The following is an 11,814-nucleotide window of genomic DNA, read 5'->3' as shown; positions in this document are numbered from 1 at the left end:
TTTGAACTATGCTGTATTGTAAGTTGTCTTGTTTGTACTTGAACCAATGTTGTATTTGATTTCGTATGATGTATTGTGAGAATCTGTATCACTAAAATGAAATCAGTTTATTTAAATTATTGTCGCTTCTAGTATTATGATGCAATGAGCAATCTCATTTTTGTCTCACTCCGATTTTTCTGCCATATTTTGGTGTAACGCCCCAAAACTCGAATGTTCACATTCGTCATATAAGTAATGCCCCAAAAACTTGAATGATTATAATTGCCATATGTTCCATATGATAAAACATGAAATAAAATGAGTAGGCTATTTAACCTAGTTAAATTATTTAGTCAAAACAAGTAATGAATGAGTTTGGTGGCAATTGTGAAGATGTGACAAGCTAGAGGGGCTAAACTTGGAAAAATTGAGTTTATGTTTTACATAAACTAGAAAACTCAATAGTGTGTGTGTGTGTGTGTTGGAGGTGTATGTCAACACCCACAAAAGAAGAAGGAGAAACCCTCAAATTCAGCCCCTTTAAGTCTAAATTGAAGATGGATTCAAGTTGAGATTGATGCATGAACCTGATTTCTTGATGATCTAGCACTCACAATCATGTGGAAAGTTAAATTTTGTGTTCTAGTGATTGTTGATGAAAAGGGGTTAGAATGAATCCATGAATTGGATTGAAATTGGAATGAATACTTGTTAATGCTATTGTGTTTAAGTTGATTTATGGTTGAATTTTCAGTTATCTTGATGATATAAGATGAAACCCATGTGCATGAGTATGAAGATAATTATGATGAACATGCAGATGTGAAATTGTGATTGTGTTCATGCATAAGATGTTATATGATAATTTTGATAGCTAAACAAGATGTAGAACTCATGACAATATGATTTTGTTTGAATGTAATGGTTCGTGTGATGAATTTGGGAAGAACATGCTTAAACCACTTGTACATTATGCTTAAAAAGTGGTATGCACACCAAGTGTTTGATGAAATGCTTAGGTGGAAATGATAAGTAGAAATTGTATGCAAATAGCAAATGATAATGGGTGAATATGATAATGAGAAATTTGATGATAGATTAGCATGAGGGATGTGTCTTTGAGGGAAGTCTATATGTGAATTTAGTTGAATGTATGTCTTGGGTCAAGTTGATGCATTAGGAGCTTGTATATCGTGCTTGAATGAGTGATGCTCGCCATATGTTCTATTAATTTCCTAATGTGCAATTAAGAAGTGAATGTGCACTAAAGGTATAGCTTGTGGACTTAGTAACAAAGTATGATGTTGAGATTATGTTAATTTACTAGCTTGAATGTGGTTGACGATTGTAGGATCATAAGAGCTTTAGTTTGTATTGATTTGGCTTGGTTGTACTTGTGCATGATGTAACTAGGCGATCATGTGGTTGAATGCGTATTTCATCATGAGTATGAAATGTATATGATGACACTTGCGTAGTCTACTATGATGGCACGGACGTATGAGATTAAGTTGAAGTTTATATGATAAACCGTTGACTTCTGAAAGTCAACTACGCATAAGAAACATGGTGAGACTTGTTTTCACGATTGTAAGATTTTAGAAAGTCATATGGTACGTAGTATATCAATGTGTGTATATGTGACAACGTGATGAACTATTTGAGTTGGAAAGGATATGATTTCGTGTATATGCTTTATGCTTGATAGAATTGACTAATGAAAGTCATATGTGAGATATGCATTTGGTATGATCATCGATATATACAATCATGTATGCTAACAGGAATGTGATTTCGAAGACATGAAAGTATAGGGATCATGTCGAGATGGACTGAAGCACGAGAAGTTAATGTGTCGAAAGGAGCCAAGGAAGCGGATGCGAATGCGAATACGGATGCTTAAGGTAAGTAATTTCTAGAATCACTTCTTATTTTATAAATGAAATTTGATATGTTGAACATAGGAAATCATGTGAGAAATTATGAGGAAAGGTAGGTACTAAAGTAAGTATTGATGAGGTAAGTCATAGGAAGTCATATGTGTTTAGAATTACATGATAGAAGTGAACGGGTTAAGGATATAGAAAGTAACATGGTGTAATGTGGTAGTTAGTTTGTTTATGTGGTTAAACGTTAGAAGGATTTCGGAATTCGTATATGATTATTTTACATATTGGAAGCAAGAAAAACGGAGAAGAAAGAAGTTCGGGGGCCTAACGGTCGTTTATGAAAGTAAAAAGAGAACAAAGGTTAGCTGAACTGGGCTCTACCGTATCTTACGGTTGCCTCCGTAAGCTACGGTACGTACTAATAGCCTGTTTTCTGCCGTAAGACAGCTAATCGTCACCGTAGCCCTTTTCCAATACCACCGTAAGCTACGGTAGCCACCGTAGCTTACGGTGGAGACCAGATAGATGTGTGTGATTTTGGTATGTTATTAAGTTTCGAACTTCCTATCCTCCTAAGACTTATGTTAAGCCCCCGATGAACTTCTGGGAAGTGGTATAACCTACATGAAGATCGTAAGAAGCTTATTATATCTTATGAATTCAGATTATGATTTTCGGGCTCACAAGGGATATGAAATCCATAGGTAAGAATGAATGGTATGAGCATGAATGCAGGTTTGTAGGTATGAGACCTATATATATATATATATATATATATATGGATGTTCGTGTTTAGGATGTTGTAGTATATTCATATGGGAATGTGAGAGGTATATAAGAGTTTGATTATGGATGTATGTATGTATGTATGTATAGACGTAAATATGTATGCATGTATGTATTTAGGTGTATGTGTATAAAAATATGAATGTATGTACGTATGTATGAATTAGAATTGAATGTACATGAAAGAACAAGGCTTGTATATATGTATGCAAAGCTTCAATACATTCGAGGGTTAACATTACTAATCATGTGTCTTGAGAATGTAATCAGAGTGCAGGTACATTATTGTTGACCCACTAAAGATTAGATACCGAGATGAAATGTTGGAATTCTGAAAGATAACTGAATAGAATGTAGACTGGAATGGAATGAGATGAGACCATATAATTATGAATCTTAGACATGTATATACATATATATAATATGTACTAATGAGGCGAATGTATGTGGTGAGTGCAGGTTGTATGAAATCATGGATCGTCATCATGAAGAACAAGTTATTGAAGATCGAGTTAGAGAGAAATGGATTGTATGGAATGGGTGGTTAAACAAATTTTGTATTTATATGTTATATTTGATACACAAATGAAGGATGAATAAAGTAATTCTTTTAAAGAAATTGTTTCTAAATGTCTTTCAAGTATGAAAGGATATTAATAAAGAAAGAAACTTTAAGGTACGTATTTCCGCTGCGTCTTTTTGGTTAAAACATGTTAGGGTGTTACAAGTTGGTATCAGAGCCCTGGTCTGAGAGAATCAAGTACGGGAAGGTAAGTACTTGAACTCACACCCGTGTGCTCTTGTGATAAGGAACCCGTACAATCCATGACTCGTCAAGATCCAAAGGTAGAGACTGAATGAAAGCGTGTACTTATGTATTCATATAAAGAAGCTAACGGTATTGTATACGCAAGGTAAGCTTAAGTGTTTGAAGAGGATGATTCGAGGATGCGGTTTGGGATGAATAGCAAAGCTTGTATTAAACAGATGGACCCCAGGTACACAATATTAAAATATATGGGTACCAATGTTAAAGGAAAAAGGAAGAATCTCCTTGGGAAGGGTAAATATTAAACGAAAGACAATGATATTGTCTTGGTAAGGTTTTAAAGATGTTGCACGAACTGAAACCCACTTCTTCGCACATAAGGTGATGATTTCATGAAGGCACGAAACTAGTATGTGGATTGCGCACATGGCCAGTACGCAAGAAGCATACGACATTCGTGAGATCATGATAATCATCGTAGGTATGTCCGGTAGAATTGGGTAATAGGTGGACGTGTGGGTGAAAGGAGTTGTAAGACTCTCAGGAAATTGAGAGTACTCTATAAGAAAGAAATTAATGAATAAAAAGTTTGAATCGGTAGTTGATGTATGGGTCAAACTTGTAAGAAAGAAAGGCATGAAAGAATAGCATGAATGGTAAGAATGAAATGTTTGACTCCGTAAGTGAGTACGGATCAAACAAGTAAGAATGAATGATACGTTTGAATCCGCGAGACGTATTCAAAACATAAAAGAAATGAAAAGTATGAATAATACGTTGAATCCACGAGACGGGTTCAAAACATAAAAAAAATGAATGAAAAGTATGAAAGAATGGTTTAAACCGTGAGACGGATTCAAAACTTAAAAAGAATGAAATTAACCTACATAAGAATGTGTTGACAGTTTGACCATGATGAAGTCAAACGAGTTATATGAGTAAGTATAAAGTAAATGGCGATAGGATAACAAGAGAATGCTCGCAATTGGCAAGCAAACATAAATTTTTATCGAAATCAAGAATATTAGAAATCAACTCATGAGAGTTGGGGCGAACAACAAGCTAAGGCCCAGATGCATGGCTTAAATATTGGATGAGAAAGTAAGGTCTTGCAAGAATTGCTAAAACAATGGGATAATGTTTTGTAGGCATGTTTGGTTCGGAGGTAAGTACAACCTTATTTATAAATTTTGAAAGTATTACGTAAGGAATGCAATGCATAATGTAGAATACCCATTAGTAAGGGATTTGCAAAAGAACATAGGTGAATTAACACCGAATACAATGAAGAACCGCGTGGAAATAGTATGTTAAAGAATGGTTATCTATTGACTAGTTATGAACGAGTCGAATAAAGGGAAATAATGTGTTAGAGAATGGTCATGTATTGACCCGTTATGAATGGGTCAAACGAACTAATGTTTTAAAAAGAATCTAAAAATGGCTACTATGTAAACAATATGATTTGATAAACGCCATGCTTGAAGGAATGTGAATGAAATGTGCTAATCCTTCATTTTATAGATAAGAGTTGGAAAAAGGATGTGCACGAGCGGAAGCTCATCACATGGATGGATGAAGTCAACTCAGTTCTGGCTTGGACTCATGAACAAGTGGGCCCATTCGGGTCGCGAATCGATGATTTACACAATAAAAGAGAGGTTAGTAAAATGTTTAACTCATGAATGATAAGTATGAATTGGTAGATTGAATACGACATATGAACTAAGGAAATGAATGATAGGATAAATATGGTATGGTGTGGAATGTTTGACTTTTAACAGTCAACATAAAAAGAAATTTATATCGTATAAAGGAAATATCAAAATGCCTTGAGTAAAAAAAATCAGATATTAGTTAAATGCTCGTACGATGAATTTGCACGACGTAATTACTTATGTAGAATAAATAGTGGGTGACAGGGGTGGAGAACAAAGTGACATGAATGAAATGATTTGATGTTAAACCTAAGGGAGTGTATAGTACAAGTAATGACAGCAAACGTAGAATGATGCTTAGTTCTCGCATCTAATACGAACAAGTAAGTATGAAAAGAATACTTTTGTTGTAGTGACAATAGATAAAGGAATGTTTATGGTATGCATAAACGCATAAGCTCACCTATAGTGTGGATATGAAAGTAATTAGTAGGAACATTAGTAATGGAATGTTGTGGTTCGCATAAGGTGAACGAAATAAAATAATAACTACCTAGAGGTAATGACAACCCCGAACGAATTTTGGTAATATGTGTATTTACACGGTTTAAGTTACCATGTGCCAATGAAAGTACTTGGAAAGAATGCCAATCATAGAATACCGAAGTAAACTCATGATAGGTACCCATGTGGCTAACGTTAGGATGAAATATCTTGTATGGGACATGTGTGAGATGGAAATTATTTGATTCACTATGATTGGTGAATGTATGAATGTGTGATTTTTTTTAAGAAGGCAAGAACAAGACCTATACGAATGGTTATGCATGAATATTACCTCTCTAACGAGTCACAAGCGTTTTCATGTTGCAGTAGACATTTTGAATGAACTAATTTAAAAGTAAGAATAGAATTGGTCTTTTAAGAATGAGAAAAGTTTCGGGGACGAAACCTTCTTTAAGGGGGTAGACTTGAAACGCCCCAAAACTCGAATGTTCACATTCATCATATGAGTAATGCCCAAAATCTTGAATGATTATAACTGCCATATGTTCCATATGATAAAACAAGAAATAAAATGACTAGGCTATTTAACCTAGTTAAATTATTTAGTTAAAACAAGTAATGAATGAGTTTGGTGGCAATTGTGAAGATGTGACAAACTAGAGGGGCTAAACTTGAAAAAATTGAGTTTAAGTCTTACATAAACTAGAAAACTCAGTAGTGTGTGTGTGTTGGAGGTGTATGTCGACACCCACGAAAGAAGAAGGAGAAACCCTCAAATTCAGCCCCTTTAAGTCTAAATTGAAAATGGATTCAAGTTGAGATTAATGCATGAACTCGATTTCTTGATGATCTAGCACTCACAATCATGTGGTAAGTTAAATTTTGTGTTCTAGTGATTGTTAATGAAAAGGGGTTAGAATGAATCCGTGAATTGGATTGAAATTGGAATGAATACTTGTTAATGCTATTCTATTTAAGTTGATTTATGGTCGAATTTTGAGTTATCTTGATGATTTAGGATGAAACCCGTGTGCATGAGTATGAAGATGATTATGATGAACATGTAGATGTGAAATTGTGATTGTGTTGATGCATAAGATGTTATATGATAATTTTGATAGTTAAACAAGATGTAGAATTAATGACAATATGATTTTGTTTGAATGTAATGGTTTGTCAGATGAATTTGGGAAGAACATGCTTAAATCACTTGTACATTATGCTTAAAAAGTGGTATGCACACCAAGTGTTTGATGAAATGCTTAGGTGAAAATGATAAATAGAAATTGTATGCAAATAGCAAATGATAATGGGTGAATATGATAATGAGAAATTTGATGATAGATTAGCATGAGGGGTGTGTCTCTGAGGGAAGTCTATATGTGAATTTAGTTGAATGTATGTCTTCGGTCAAGTTTATGCATTAGGGGCTTGTACATTGTGCTTGAATGAATGATGCTCGCAATATGTTCTATTAATTTCCTAATATGCAATTAAGAAGTGAATGTGCACTGTGCAATTAAGAAGTAAATGTGCACTAAAGGTATAGCTTGTGGACTTACTAGCAAAGTATGATGTTGAGATTATGTTAATTTACTAGCTTGAATGCGGTTGACAATTGTAGGATCATAAGAGCTTTAGTTTGTATTGATTTGGCTTGGATGTACTTGTGTATGATGTAACTAGGCGATCATGTGGTTGAATTCTTATTTCATCATGAGTATGAAATGTATATGATGACATTTGTGTAGTCTACTATGATGACACGGATGTATGAGATTAAGTCAAAGTTCATATGATAAACCGTTGACTTTTGAATGTCAACTGCGCATAATAAACATGGTTAGACTTGTTGTCATGATTGTAAGATTTTATAAAGTCATATGGTACATAGTATATCAATGTGTGTATATGTGATAACGTGATGAATTATATGAGTTTGAAAGGATATGATTTCGGGTATATGCTTTATGCTTGTTAGAATTGACTAATGAAAGTCAAATGTGAGATATGCATTTAGTATCATCATTAATATGTACAATCATGTATGCTAACAAGAATGTGATTTCGATGACATGAAATTATAGGGATCATGTCGAGATGGACTCAAGCACGAGAAGTTAACGGGTCGAAAGGAGCCAAGGAAGCGGATGCGAATACGGACGCTTATGGCAAGTGATTTCTGGAATGACTTCTTATTTTATAAATGAAATTTGATTTGTTGAATGTAGGAAATCATGTGAGAAATTATGAGAAAGGGTTGGTACTAAAGTAAGTATTAATGAGGTAAGTCGTAGGATGTCATATATGTTTAGAATTACATGATAGAAGTGAACGGGTCAAGGATATAGAAAGTAACATGGTGTAATGTGGTAGTTAGTTTGATTATGGGGTTAAGCGTTAGAAGGATTTGGGAGTTTGTATATGATTATTTTACATATTGGAAGCATGAAAAACGAAGAAAAAAGAAGTTCAGGGGCCTAATGGCCGTTTACGAAAGTAAAAAGAGAACACATGTTAGCTAAACTTGGCTCTACCGTAGCTTACGGTATCCCTCGTAAGCTACGGTAGGTATGACAGCCTATTTTCTGCCGTAAGACAGTTAATCGTCACCGTAACCCTTTTCCAAGATTAGATACCAAGATGAAATGCTAGAATTCTGAAAGATAACCGAATGGAATGTATACTTCAATGGAATGAGATGAGACCCTATAATTATGAATCTTGGACATGTATATACATATATATATATATATATATATATATATAATGTGTACTAATGAGGCGAATGTATGTGGTGAGTGTAGGTTTATGAAATCATGGATCGTCATCATGAAGAACAACTGGTTGAAGATCGAGTTAGAGAGAAATTGATTGTACGGAATGGATGGTCAAACAAATTTTGTACTTATATTTTATATTTGATACACAAATGAAGGATGAATAATGTAATTCTTTTAAATAAAGAAAGAAATTTTATGGTACGTATTTCCGCTGCGTCTTTTCAGTTAAAATGTGTTAGGGTGTTACAGTTGGGGTGTGACAAGTAGTCTCCTTCCAACTTATCATGTACGAAGTGTCCCCTGTTAAGATGTACGAGTGTTATCGCTTGAGGTCGTGGCTCTTCAGTGGCATCCAATAACGGGAAGAAAGTACAACTCTCTTGAATGCTTAGCACGTGCACGCGATATTATACCTTTGCGCTAGGAGAAGCCCTGCGTGGGGCATTTCCATCTAGTGATTTTTGGGGCAAGCTTTCACTGAATGCTAAGAGATGCTTCTACATATCTAGTTAAATTATCCTTCGCCGCCACCATGCTTCAAATATAGGCCTCTATAGAGATACGTTATGATCAATCTCTAGTACTAAATCCTTTCGAACACGGGGCCACACGTATTCCCCAAAACCTAACCCGACAGCCGCAGACCGAAACCCACAATGACCGTCTAGCGTCACATCTTGTATACACGATATGTAAGGGTGTAACTCCGATGGAATCTATCACTCAAACCTCTTAATGGTTAACACGTTCTCGTCCCCCTTTATTAATGGAAACCCATGATCATCCCGTGTCTCCTTCTTTTTAGAAGTCGTTGGACGACTATGTTGCATTTTAGGTTTTTTAGACTTTACAACCGAACCAGTTCCACGAGAGCCCTGTGATGGTACGTATGAGCTGTGTCGGGGTAAATCGTACCTATGTTGTGGGGAAACTGCATATACGTTGCTTGCCTCACCGAAGGAGTTGTTTCTCGCAGCTTCGTCCACCCTCATAGCTTCTTCTAACCTTTGTTGTACTTTCTTTGATGTAGGCTGATCGCGAGTATCTTGCTCGACAATTGGTGGTTTCTTAGTTGATTTTGTTGGGGTCAAGACCGCTCTTATCTTTGAAATCAAGCTTTTTCTGAGTGGGGGATTGCGACTATAATTGTTGCCGCACAATATTGAGCTCTTCTACAAGATCGACCTCTTCATCTCTCAGTTTACACGGTAGTAAGTCAAGCTTATGCCAGAATAGATCTACGTCTTCGAGTTGTATCTTACGCATTGCACAGTTAAATCAATACATTGTATAACCTTCTAAAATCGTACTAAACAACAAAAGGTTTGTAGGTTTAAGATTTTTTACCTGTACGTCTGTGCTTTTTCTAGCCTACAAGCACACGACAACCCACAACTAAGCCACATATGGCAACCACATGAAGCGTTAAGTTTCTGCAACACCTCTAGCTTCCTTGTTAGCTCTCCCTCCAGCAAATCAAGTGTTGTATGGGAAACCTTTCCACGCAGGTTGTCCAACAGTGGTTGTCTATGGTGGGTCATCGTTTTTTTTATGCTTTAGGTGAAACTTTTTTCTATTTCCCCTATCTGAGTTTCAAATATGTGGCGTGCATTCCCGCACGTGCTGTTGATCGACACGACGTACAAAACAAACATCTACAACATGCCATTTGTCCAGGTTGTGGGTTTGACGTCGACGAGCAAGTCTTTTTGTATCGCACATGCCGTTATTTGCAAAGAAAACATGATGCATGAAAACCAATGGGGATGAACAAAGAAAATCTTTGTTACGACATGAAAACCAATTCATTTATGACAAAGAAAATCTTTGTTATGCTAACGGCATGTGCGATACAGATGTCGTAATCAAATGGGGATGAACAAAGAAAATCTTTGTTACGACATCTGTTTGGGTTCCTGTCGAGTGTCATAAATGAATTGGTTTTCATGCAGCATGTTTTCGGTTAGAGACATGAAACGCTAAAAAAGAGTTACGTTATTAACAATAATAATATTAATAATATTTTAACAATTATACATATTTAACAATTATACAAATATAATATTAACAAAAAAATTAATAATTATAATTTTAACAATAATAATTATAATTTTAACAATAATAATAATAAGAAGAAGAAGAATTCTAACAAAAATACAAATATTAATAATAATAATAATAATATTAATAATATATTAACAATAATACATATTTTAACAATTACACAAATATAATATTAACAAAAATATTAATAATATTTTAACAATAATACAAATTATTATATTAACAACAATAATAATATAAAGAATTCAAACAACAATACAAATACAATTAACAATAATATTTTAACAATAATACAAATATTAATATGATACCTGATTAATTTGAAACGGATTGCCCGGTTAGAGGGTTGATAATCATCATATACAGTGGTGTGTTTGGAGCCTCATCACCGTATCCTCCGTATCTATCCGAATTATCTTGTTGCACGTAAGAAACTTCACAACTGTATCCGTAATCCGGATACGATTGCTATGCCGAGTAATATGGTTCATCAACAGGTGCATTCTCAGCACCTTATCCTATGTATCTATCCGGATTACCTTGTTGCACGTACGGAGATTCACACCCGTATCCGTAATTCAGATAAACTTGATGCACCGGGTAATATGGTTCATCAACAGGTGGAGTCGAAGGCTCGTTCAAGTCTAGCAGCTGTATGTTTTGATCAACAGAGACGCCAGACACAACCTCCTCCTCTTCCTCCTCCTCATTAGCATCATTCACTCCCCACGAGTCGTTAGAATACTCTGTAAAGAAATAATTTCCGTCCCAAAATGATGCCATTTTAGCTCCACGGTCGTGCGACAAATTATAACCGATGAAGTAATTAACTAAGGAAGTGAAGAATGCGATATACTGTTTTGAATTCGTAGGCAGATGGATGTCTAATTAATGTTTTGAATTCACAATTATCAGCCTCGTATAGCTCTATACTCGGCGTATACCTTTATCCACGCGCCTTGAAAACATCGTATCAATGTCAAATCTATCTGACATACGCTACGTATAGCTCTATACACAACGTATAGGGGCCTCGTATACTAGCTCCGTATGGCTCTATACGCAGCGTATATCTGCATGATTTGAAAGTGTACGAGGTTGACTGATTGGTTGTGTACCTACTCGGTACCTACGCTGCGTATATTCCTATACACAACATAGGTACAGGTAGGGTTGGTGTGCAAATAGGCAACTTGGTGTGCAAATATGCACACCCTTAAGAAAATAAAACTAATAATATTATGATGGATGTGTTGGAACTTTCTTATTGGTCATTTCAAAGTGAAGGAGGTGTTTTCATAAACACGCCTGAGCTTTTCTTGGTTGAATCACGCCCCGCGGGGGGGGAGGGGGGGTGTACGTGGCATTATGGGGCG

The sequence above is a fragment of the Helianthus annuus genome, chromosome 6 (genome assembly GCF_002127325.2).
Source record: "Helianthus annuus cultivar XRQ/B chromosome 6, HanXRQr2.0-SUNRISE, whole genome shotgun sequence".
Taxonomy (NCBI): domain Eukaryota; kingdom Viridiplantae; phylum Streptophyta; class Magnoliopsida; order Asterales; family Asteraceae; genus Helianthus; species Helianthus annuus.
The sequence above is the reverse complement of the archived record's forward strand: the minus strand, read 5'-3'. Positions refer to the sequence as shown.